Source organism: Cebus imitator, unplaced genomic scaffold, assembly GCF_001604975.1.
Source record: "Cebus imitator isolate Cc_AM_T3 unplaced genomic scaffold, Cebus_imitator-1.0 Scaffold241, whole genome shotgun sequence".
NCBI lineage: Eukaryota > Metazoa > Chordata > Mammalia > Primates > Cebidae > Cebus > Cebus imitator.
The window spans coordinates 3,214,109-3,226,447 of NW_016107556.1; positions in this window are offsets into that span (position 1 = coordinate 3,214,109).

The following is a 12,339-nucleotide window of genomic DNA, read 5'->3' on the forward strand; positions in this document are numbered from 1 at the left end:
GATCTCGGCTCACTGCAACCTCCTCCTCCTGGGTTCAAGCAATTTTCCTGCCTCAGCCTCCCAAGTAGCTGGGACTACAGACGTGTGCCACCACGCCCAGCTAATTTTTTGTATTTTTAGTACAGACAAAGTTTCATCATGTTGACCAGGATGGCCTCACTCTCTTGACCTCGTATCCACCCGCCTTGGCCTCCCAAAGTGCTGGGATTATAGACGTGAGCCGCCGCACCGGGCCCATTATTTGATTTTTATAACTTTAATATGACATCTGTAAAGTGGAGATCCTAACAGGATTGTGATAATAATTGAAGAGATAATAAATGAAAGAAATCAGAACCATATCTGAGTATCTCTTAATAGTAATATGTTGAAACAATGTCCCTAAATAAAATTTTAAGCAGACTTGGAAAAAGTGGATTTAAAGAGTGTTCTTGAGAGTTTGGTTCTTTATTCTATATCTAGGGAATGTCTAATATACAAGTAAGTAGTAATATTTTTTTCTAAATCTTCAGATTTCTAAATCCTGCAAGGTATTATATGAAGACTGTAATCCTCAGGGTCTAAAATCTTAAGCAAAAATTCATGATACATTATACATTTGGCTTAATGTATTTGAGATTTTGATAAATGTGGTAATTTCTCTACTTCTGTAGTTAGGTTATTTTAACTATCAACAATGTACAAATCTGGGCATAGATTTTCACTATGCTATGTTATAAAGAAACAATATTTAACTGTTTTAGAATCAATAGAAATTTAAACCAGCAATCCAGCAGAAGCTTTTCTCAATTTCTTAGCATAATCGAAGCTCCGCTTTGCACACCTAAAGACAATGGGTTAACAGGACACATACAGATATTTTCAAGTCAAGTAATGCAGCTGTTCACTACAAGCAGTGTTTCTTCCAAAACAATCATTGTATGAGATATTTTTTAAGTGGTATCATTTTTGCTTTACACTGTAGTCACTTGAAGAGCATTACCCTGCTTTCTGGCAAGGATGAAAATATGAAGGGCTCTTGAGTCTCATGAATTATCATAGTGAATCAATAGAAAATTCTTCTTTTGGACCAGGTGTTTCCGTAATTGTGAACCACAGGGGTAAAATGTCTGCTTGTTTGGCCGCCTTTACAGTAGTACCCTTTCTACTGAAGCAGGATCAAGATTGCATGTACAGTTCTAAATAACTATTAAACATTACCAAAGGGTGACTGGGATTTGATTCATAGGACATACAATTTAACTTTGAAATTGGGGTTTGTAGCTGTTGATCTCATTGAAGATAACAGGTCTAATTCCCAAATATTTGGCAAACAATCGTACTGAAAGGTATATGGTCCATATAAGTTAATCATAAACGATGGAGAACATAAAAATACAAATACCTGAATGCTTTGCAAACTGTCTTTATAAATCTCGTGTAAAATTTACCCTGTGGCAGTAGACGAGCTGAGTATCTTAAGTAATAGAAGAATATATTCAGAAAAGTAAGACAACTGTCCTAAGGACACTCAGGTAATAACTGGCAAGGTGACTGAAACTCAAAACTGGGTTACTTTAAGTCCACTACTCTTTCGACTACCACATAAATTCTGATCACATATTGCCAGAAGGCATGTTTTATTTTTATTGATATAACAATATTCTGGTTGTATAGATTTCTTTGCTGGTATTGATGTTTCTTAAAACATTAGTACAATTTAGAATACCAGACAGGGTAGAATGAGATAAAAGCAAAGGAAAAGACATTTTTATAAATACTGAACACAGAATTACCTTATTTGTACTAGAAATGCGGTTTCAGGGAGCTTCAAATTCATTATATTTTTGTAAATAAATTTCTTTTTAAATGCTTCTAGAGTTCTAAAAATATATTTTAAAAATTCTTAAAATCCTTTGTAAAGCAAATACTTGTTTTCTAAATTTTAAATTAAATACTACAAACTCTTTTTTCCAAGTAGTTTATTAGGTATAACAGTTTAGTAGTCAGGTCATTTTGGTATATCTACAAGTATACCTAATGACTACACAGGCAATCTTAATTGATGGGTTAATATTCGCTTCCAGGGCACTGAAAAAGTTCAGTGAGGTTTCTTTTTGTTTCTTCATTTTCATTTTATTTTTTCCTAAGGGCTTAGAGAAACCACCATAGCCTGGAAAGGTTTATCTAACTTTGCTCATCCTTTAGGACTTAAAACAAAGACACCTTCCTGGAATATGCGCAGAAATCTAAGGTTCTTCTGTTACATTCTCGAGGCACTCTCTTTTCTCCTTTTGTTCCAATTATCAGAAATGCAATAATAAACTTCATATAATTTTATTATTCAAGTGAATAATAAAATTCATATAATTTTTAATTTTTTTTACTATAGCTTTTGTTGGCAAGTTTTATGAGAGCAGTTTCTATCAGCTCCATCATTGTATTCCTAGCACTTAGCACAACGCCTGAAACAGAACAGAAGAAAAATAAATATTTGTCCACTGAAGAATAAAAGGCTTAAAATGCACATTATTGTTTTGTATTTGTGGGCAAAATAGTTCTATAACTACATCTGTATGTTTAGAAAAAGATGTACCAGCATTGTTAGATAGACTATCATAAGTCTTATAAGGTTAAAGATAATTTAATTATGTTCTTTAAATGTTTTTTCCAATATTTTTATGATTAATAGATTCTCTTAGTTTTTACTTGCTGCTACAACAAAATACCATAAACTGGGTGACTTAACAAAGAACAAAAATTTATTTCTTACAGTTCTGAAGACTGAGCACTCCAACATCAAGACACTTGAATTAGGTGTCTGGAGACGTCCTTACGTGGCAGAAGGGCAGAAGTGAGTAAACTCTCTGTCTCATGTTGTTTCAGTGGGTCCCAATCTCATCTATGAGAGCTCAGCCCTCCTGATTTAATCACCTCATAAAGGCACACCTCTTAATACCATTAAATTAGTGTTTAAGTTTCAACATATATGAATTTTAGGAAACATATTCAAACTGAAGCATACATATTATATTTTATTAAGAGGAAGCAGTTATAAAATGTGTCTCTAAATGATAAAAGTATCATCTTAAAAGAGTAGAAAAAGAAGCAGTCAGTGAGTGAAAAAATGAGAAAAATTAAGTTAGAGCCTCATATTACATAATCAATAAAATAAATTGCCCTCATAATATAAATTTATATGTATAAAAATAGGTGAATCAACCAGTTGAAGATTCAAGTGAAAGAATTTTAGATATAAAAAGACATTAAAAACATAAATCAATTTATAAAAATTCCAAGGAAATGTTGGCAGATTTGGGTTCATTACAAATGACGGTGTCTATATATTAAAAAGTGTCATAAAATCAATTGAAGAGAAACTTCAGAACATTTTTTAAATTTGAGAAATTATTACATGAGAAAAAGACAAACACAAATATCCACTAGTTGCCTATAGGAGCTCTTTGCATAAGAGGAAAATCAAATAGTTAATTTTGTATACAAGAATATTGATACTCAGTAGGAGTCAAATTCAAATTAAAACATCAAAGAGATATCATATTTATGGTAGCAAATGGACAGACATTTTAAAATATATCTTATGTGGCTGGGTATGATGGCTCACTCCTATAATCCTAGCAATCTGAGAGCCGAAGCAGGCAGATCATGAGTTCGGGAGATGGAGACCATCCTGGCCAATGCGGTGAAATTCTGTCTTTACTAAAAGTACAAAAATTAGCCAGGCATGGTGGTGCATGCCTGTAATCCCAGCTACTCCAGAAGGAGATTGAGAGAGGAGGATTGCTTGAACCCAGGAGGCGGAGGTTGCAGTGAGGCAAGATCGCACCACTGCACTCAAGCTGGTGACAGAGTGAGACTCCATCTCAAAAAAAGAAAAAAAATATATATATAATATACATAATATATATATATATATTATATATTTATAACACACACACACACACACACACACACATAGACATATATATACACTTAATGCAGGCAGAGTTATAGTGAGACAGGAACTTCTATTTACATCATAAATTAGATGACATTTTGACAGCAATTCAGTGTTAGGAAATCTATCTCAGTAATTCTCCTTGCAGCAATCTATCCAGACAAGGATACATGTGCAAGGAATGTCAGTGACTTACCTTAATAGTGAACCACTGGACAACTTAAATGCTCAGTAACAAAGTGATGTTTAAGCAGTATATTGTGCTTCTTAATTATTGAACATTACATAGGTATGAAAATGTTTATACAATTATATAAGGAGTTTATATTTTAGTAAAATTAAAGTTAAAAAAGAAATTTAAATGTTATTCATACTGAATAGCCCACATTATGTTAAAACGTGTAAGATATAATAGAGATGTGATTGAAAATACAATAAAAGCATAACAATTCATTGCACTTGGTTGAAGATTTCAATGATACACCAGAAGCAGGGATAACTACTAACACTTTGTTCTGTCTGAAAGCCACATACTCACTGTATTAAGCGGTGAGTAATATTATTTGCATCATCTCTTCCAATTCTTATAACAATCCTATTAAGCCAGTTCTATTATTCTCTTCATTTTATAGATGAGACTTAAAAACATTATGTGAATTAGCCCAGGTTACACAGCTAGTAAGGAGACAAGAATCCAAAGCAGGCATGTTTATGGAAATGAAAATACTTCATGGTCTCACTTATATATGGAATATTAAAAAGAAAAGGTCAAATTCATAGAAACAGAGAGTAGAAAAGTGATTGCCAGGGGCAGGGTAGGGAAGGAAATGGGGAGATGGAGGTCAAACTTGTAGTTATATGGAATAGTTAAGTTTTGAGATTTAATATACAGGAGGAAGACTACAGTTACTAATAATATATCATATGCCACAAATTTGCTGAAAGTAAATATTAGGTGTTCTTAATACACACACACACACACACACACACACACCCTAACTATGGAAACTGACAGATATGTTACATTCCTTACATTACTTACTAAGTAATCATTTTAGTATGCATATCAAAGCATCATGTTGCATAGCTTGAATTTACAGATGAAAAAGTAAGTTGTTTCAATATAAATTTCAATAAAAATCATTTTTATAGCACATGTACTTAAGTTGTAATCATTAGGTGAGTTTTTTTTGTTGATAAGTTTTAAATACAAGTTTCTAAAATGGTATTTAGTAAACAATATTAGTAAAATATGATAATCATAAAAAAATTCAATTAAATCTGATATGCTTTTCAATATATTCTAAATACATTACAGGTGTAAATATTTTAAAAATAATAAGATAGTAGAATAATATAAAATGTATACTGATCCCAACTGCAATAAGAAAATGACATTTTATGTTTTAAGGCTGAAGAAGAAATAGTCATTGACAATTGACATAAAAAAACGTGTCAGTCATTACATATAAAAATTAAATATTATATGTATATAACATAATTTAAAAAGAAAGATGATATATACTCTTGTCAAAGTTATAAAAACATGTTTGAGTTTGATTTTGAAAATATGTGGGGGTTAGATTTGGATCAAATTTATAAAATACCACTCTACTCAATAAATGGTCAAAGAACTACTAATTTGTTTTTCAATCACTCTACAAACACTCATTATCACCTTCTATATGTCATGCACTAGGTACACAGTAAAAAGAGCTGTGAACACTAAACAAGTACATTTTTAAAAGTCTACTCACCAACAAATTAGTAAAATGCTAAACGACATAATTAGGAGATATGCTATCAGCCCTGTTATATAAGAAAAAATGTCTTAATTGACAGAAACGTAACATGAACATGGTTGTTAGGTGTAAGTAGATTTATACACAACTAATGGCACTGGAAATTAGTGCAATATTTTGGAAGAGTAAGTTGACAACTCATGACATAAGTAATAAAAATCGTGATCTTCTTTTATCTAATACTACTATAATTTTCAGAAACTATCCCATGGGAAAAGTTTAAGGGTGAAGAAAAGCCTAGTTTTGCAAAAATGCTTATAGCTACATTATATATTTTAACTGAAAACTGAAAAAGTTCAAATAACCAATTCTGACAAAATTGCTATGTAGACTGTCCTATGTTAAGGGAATATTATATTGACATTAGAATGACATGTGAAAATATGCACAAATTGAGAATGAATGATAAAGCTAAAATACATGTATATCTTATAACACAGTATACATATTGATTACAATTATAAAAATTAAATTACATGATAATAAGAGGCATAGTATACACTATAGCATTGGTTTATAGAGGTAGAAATTTATTTTTTCCATAGTATTTTTCTGATATGATTGTTCTAGAAACAGTCTAACATAGTAGAAGCTGATGCAATAAAAAAATAGATAAATAAATTAGTAAGAATGCATATTTGGAATCTGACAGACTTTTCTTCAAATGCAAATGCTCATGACATTTAATTTGTTTACAGAAAGACCATCACCATCTTCTCATTAATAAGACTGTATTAAGAGGCTATTGGGGACCTGGTGCCGTGGGTTACACCTGTAATCTCAGCACCTTGGGAGTTAAAGGTGAGTGGATCACCTGAGGTCAGGAGTTCAAGACCCGTCTGACCAACATGGTGAAACCCCTGTCTCTACCAAAATACAAAAATTAGTTTGGAATGGTGGCAAGTGCCTGTAATCCCAGGTACTAGGGAGGCTGAGGCAGGAAAATAGCTTGAACTGGGAGAGCAGAGGTTGTTGTGACCTGAGGTTGCACCATTGCATTCCAGCCTGAGTGATGAGAGTGAAACTCCATCTCAAAAAAAGAAAGAAAGAAGCTATTGATCACTTTCATCTCTGCACTGAGAGTTCACAGTGAATTCACCAATGGAGGAAATGTAATTTCCCATGATAACTGAAGTAGCAGTGCTATTTAAGCAAATGGTCTAGTTTTATTCTATAAAATGATAAAGGGGGCTGGGCGCGGTGGTTCATGCCTGTAATCCCAGAACTTTGGGAGGCTGAGGCAGGCGGATCGCAAGGTCAAGGGATGGAGACCATTCTGGTCAATATGGTGAAACCTTGTCTCTACTAAAAACTGCAAAAATTAGCTGAGCATGGTGGCATGTGCCTGTAGTCCCACCTATTCCAGAGGCTGAAGTAAGAGAATCGTTTGAACCTGGGAGGTGGAGATTGCAGTGAGCCCAGGTCCTGCATTCCAGACTGGGACACAGCGAGGCTCCATCTGGAAAAAAAAAAAAAAAAGATAAAGCTGTCATAAATAATTAATTCTACAAAATAAATTAGAGTGTTAAGATTAATTAAGAGTGAAAATGAATACAAGAATAAAAGAGAAAAAGAAAGAAAAAAGCAAATTATATTTCCCACAGCTTAGTTCCCTAGAATTTAATCATTTCCACTCTCTCTGGAGGATATTCTTGATAATCAAATAGCCAAAACCCTTTAAATAAATTGCTCAATTTCTGTATTATTCTTAATTTTTTAAATTATTCTCTCAGACTAACTTTATTTTACTATTCTTATGCCCCCTAGCACCAGAAAGCAGGTCAAGCAAAGCACTATTGATTTTAAACCCCACTATTACGGTTTTATGTTAGCTTGTTTATTTTTACAAGATAATTAACTCTGTGAGTCCAGTAATATACATACCAATCTTTGCTGTCACTAGCATCTAGCACAGTGGCCCACAGAAGCTATGCTTAATTGAGGTTTGTGGAGCCACCTGAGAATTCTGGAAGTCACGTAGAAATTTACTTGGTTCTCATTATCCAAGAAAGGTATATCCCTGTTATTCAGAAGAAGCAAGGCTTTTCGTATGTGCCTAACCTGAACGCAGACTGTTTGGAGGCCATTCCCACAAACCCTTATTAAAGAGGAGGCTTTTTCAGGTGGCAGTATTCAGTCTCCACAAGAGGATGCCTAAGAAAAAGGCAGGCAGAAATGTTTCAATGGAAGAGGCAATGATTAAAGTATCTGCTATGAGCAAAGCCTAGTGCTAGTCCTGGCAAATTTATTTAGACATGCAGAACTCAGTATACTTCCTTATTCCACAATTCGATTTGCTATCCTTAAATAAATTAAAAGAAAGTATGTGAATGAATAATTTATCTTTTTTGTGATCTGTCACATTGAAAATAGGAAAGTGAAAGTAGAAAATTATTGTAATAATATATATAAATCAAGCCTAAATTGAAGTTACCTTTGTTTATTTCACCATTTATAGTGATTTTCTTTTTCAGTTATAGTTTAGTCAACACTTCATTCTAGTATTTTCATTATGCAGAGCCTGAGTTTTATTTTTGCCAGTTACGGACATCTAATACAAACATGCCTGAAACATGTTATGCAGATTGATTGCATTTATTAATTTTGTATTCTTTCCAAGTAGCTTTGACATTTATTTTACAACTATCAATAATAATTTTTCTTTTTTTTAAGATGGAGTTTTGCTCTTATTACCCAGGCTGGAGTGCAATGGCATGATCTTGGCTCAAGGCAACCTCTGCCTTCCAGATTTAAGTGGTTCTCCTGCCTCTCAAGTAGCTGGAATTACAGGCATGCATCACCACACCTGGTTAATTTTGTATTTTTTGTAGAGATGGGGTTTCACCATGTAGGTCAGGCTGGTCTCAAGCTCCTGATCTCATGTGATCCACTAACCTCATCCTCCCAAAGTGCTGGGATTACAGGCATTAGCCACCGCATGTGGCCAATAACAAGAATTTTAAAATCAAAATATTTACAGAAGATGTCTCCAGGCTCACTGTACGAAAATAACATTTTTGAATATTGACATACTAGCTTTAGAATTATTTTATGTATCTTTAGGTTTAACTTCTTATATCATAAAACTTGGTACACCTCACAAACGAAATTCCACTAAGTTCTTTCTTAGAAGATTGTTCCCTAAAGGATATAAGTGGTGAATTTCCTAGTTACTATACTTCATGCAGAAATTGATCTTGAACATGATTATATACCTCTTTTGTACATTTTGTTTCTCAGAAGGCCAATTTTCCTTGTCTATGAAGAACCACTTGCTCAGTGATTCAGACATTTCATGAGACTTTTTGTGAGTCATCAAGATGTTTTTATTTTTCTTGTTCAAATTTTCTATTATCTTTTTTCTGATTTGTAGGAAAAAAGTCAACAAAAAATGAAATAGCCTTGAAGATCATTAGCAAATAGCTTTATGTTTTACTCTGATAAAAATATGAGTTAATGACAAAAATGTTTACTATTTTATTTATATAAACATATATGTGTTATACATATATGTGTGTATGTATGTGTGCAGTTATTGTTGTCCATTTAACCACAGAAAACCAACAATGTCAAAGCAAGATGGCCTAAGGTTAGTCATAAGTAGCTTGTGAAGGATAATCAGATAGGACATTGATATGGTTTGGCTGTGTCCCCACCCAAATCTCATCTTGAACTGTAGCTACCACAATTCCCAGTTGTCTTGGAAGGGACCCAGTAGGAAGTAATTCCATCATGGCATGGGTCTTTCCCATGCAGTGCTCATGAGAGTGAACAAGTCTCACAAGATTTGATGGTTTTATAAAGGGGAGTTTCTCTAGACAAGCTTTCTCTCTTCCCTGCTGCCATGTAAGGCGTGCCTTTTGCCTTCTGCCATAATTGTGAGGCCTCCTCAATTCCTCATGTGGAACTGTGAGTCCATTAAACCCATTTTCTTTATAAATTACCCAGACTTGGGTATGTCTTTATCAGCAGCATAAGAACAGATTAATATAGACCTCAACAAATTTGCAATCTAGTTAGAGACCAGATGATATAGCAACAGATGTATCTGCATCTATTATCCGTACCTCTATGTTTATATCTGGATGTCTAAATGTCTATCTCTATATATGCAGCTCTGTATCTGAGATACATACCAGATGTTAAGTGAACTGTAAGGATTCATTATAAACTATGTGTTATTTTAAGTTCTTTAGAAATGCACTAGAGGTCAGGGAGGATCCAAGATGGCCAAATAGGAACAGCTCTGGAGTGCAGTTCACAGCAAGCACAATGCAGAGGGTGAGTGCCCATTGCATTTCTGAACAAATTTTCACTGCCCACAGAGCAGGAGATTCCTGGGCCGAAAAGTGCCACAGGTTTTCAGCATGGTGGATGCAGCCGGTGCCGGGTTGGTGCACAGGAACTCACACAAATCTGGGAGGCCCGTTTCAACTGTCACCTGGAATGCCTGGGAGACAGAGCCGCCCATTCAACTGAAAGGGAGGGGGCTGAGACAGGGAGCCAGGTGATCTGTCTCGGTAGGTACCACCCCCACAAAACAAGCAATCTGAAAAGCTCTGGATCAAGAGTTTCGCAGCAAGCACAGCTGGACACAGGACCGTCCAGCTCAGTTGGGAGAAGGGCGACCACCACTACCAAGGCAGTTCACACAGCAGCTGGGCAGAGCCTGCGGCAGCTCAGCAACACCTCTGCTGGCAGACTGTTACTAGACTACTCTGTGCAGGGCAGGGAATCTATAAAAAAATGCAGCAGCATGACAGGAACTTAAAAATAAGGACAACCATCCTAGGACAGAGCACCAAGGAAAAGAGGCGGTTATGAGTTTTGCTACAGCATACTTAAAAGTACGCCCAGCAGCTCTACACAGAACTGGCACAAAAAGAATGAAAACATGAAAAACCAGAATGCCTCTCCTCCTCCAATGGATCATAACTCCTCACCAGCTAGGGATCAAAGATAGATGGAGAATGAATCTGATGAATTGACAGAAACAGGCTTCAGAAGGTGGGTAATAACAAACTTCTCTGAGATAAAAGACCATGTGCTAACCCAATGCAAAGAAGCTAAGAACCTAGAAAAAAGGTTAGATGAGATGCTAACTATAACAGACAGCTTAGAGAGGAATGTAAATGACTTGATGGAGCTGAAACACACAACCCAAGAACTTTGCAAAGCATATACAAGTTTCAAAACCCGAATCGACCAAGCAGAAGAAAGGATATCAGCGATTGAAGATCAATTCAATGAAATAAAATGAGAAAGCAAGAATAGAGAAAAAAGAGTGAAAAGAAATGAACAAAGCATTCAAGAAATATAGGATTATGTGAAAAGACCTAATCTACATTTGATAGGTGTACCTGAATGTGATGGAGAGAATGAATCCAAACTGGAAAACACTCTTCAAGATATTATCCAGAACTTCCCCAACCTAGCAAGCAAGGCCACCATTCAGGTCCAGGAAATACAGAGAACACCACAGTGATTGCTCCAGAAGAGCAATCCCAAGGTACATAATCGACAGATTCACCAGGGTTGAAATCAAGGAAAGAATGCTAAGGGCAGCTAGAGAGAAGGTTGGGTTACCCACAAAGGAAAGCCCATCAGACTCACAGCGGATCTCTCCATAGAAACACTACAAGCCAGAAAAGAGTGCGGGCCCATATTCAACATCCTTAAAGAAAAGAATTTTCAACCTAGAACTTCATATCCAGCCAAACTAACCTTCATAAGTGGAGGAGAAAGAAAATCCTTCATGGACAAGCACTTGCTGAGCGATTTCATCAGCACCAGGCCTGCCTTATAAGAGCTCCTGAAAGAAGTATTAAACAAGAAATGGAACAACCCATACCAGCCACTTTAAAATCATACAAAAAGTTAAAGACCATCAACACAATGGAAAAAAAAAATGCGTCAACTAATGGACAAAACATCCAGCTAGCACCAAAATGGCAGGATCAAATTCACACATAACAATATTAAACTTAAATGTAAATGGACTAAATGCCCCAATGAAAATACAGAGACTGGCAAATTGGATAAAAAGTCAAGACCCATTGGTGTGCTGTATTCAGGAAACGCATCTCACATGCAAGGACACACATGGGCTAAAAATACAGGGATGGAGGAGGATTTATCAAGCAAATGGAGAGAAAAAAAAAAAAAAGCAGGAGCTGCAATCCTAGTCTCTGATAAAATGGACTTTAGATCAACAAAGATCAGAAGAGACAAAGAAGGGCATTATATAATGGTAAAAGGATTAGTGCATCAAGAAGAGCTAAAGATCCTAAATATATACACACCCAATACAGGATCACCCAGGTACATAAAGCAAGTTCTTAATGACCTACAAAGAGACTTAGTCTCCCAAACAATAATAGTGGGAGACTTTAACACTCCACTGTCAATATTAGACAAATCAACAAGACAGAATATTAACAAGGATATCTACAACCTGAACTCAGATCTGGATCAAGCAAACCTAATAGACATCTACAGAAATCTCTACCCCAAATCTACAGAATATACATTTTCCTCAGCTCCGCATTGCACCTACTCTAAAATTGACCACATAACTGGAAGTAAATCACTCCTCAGCAA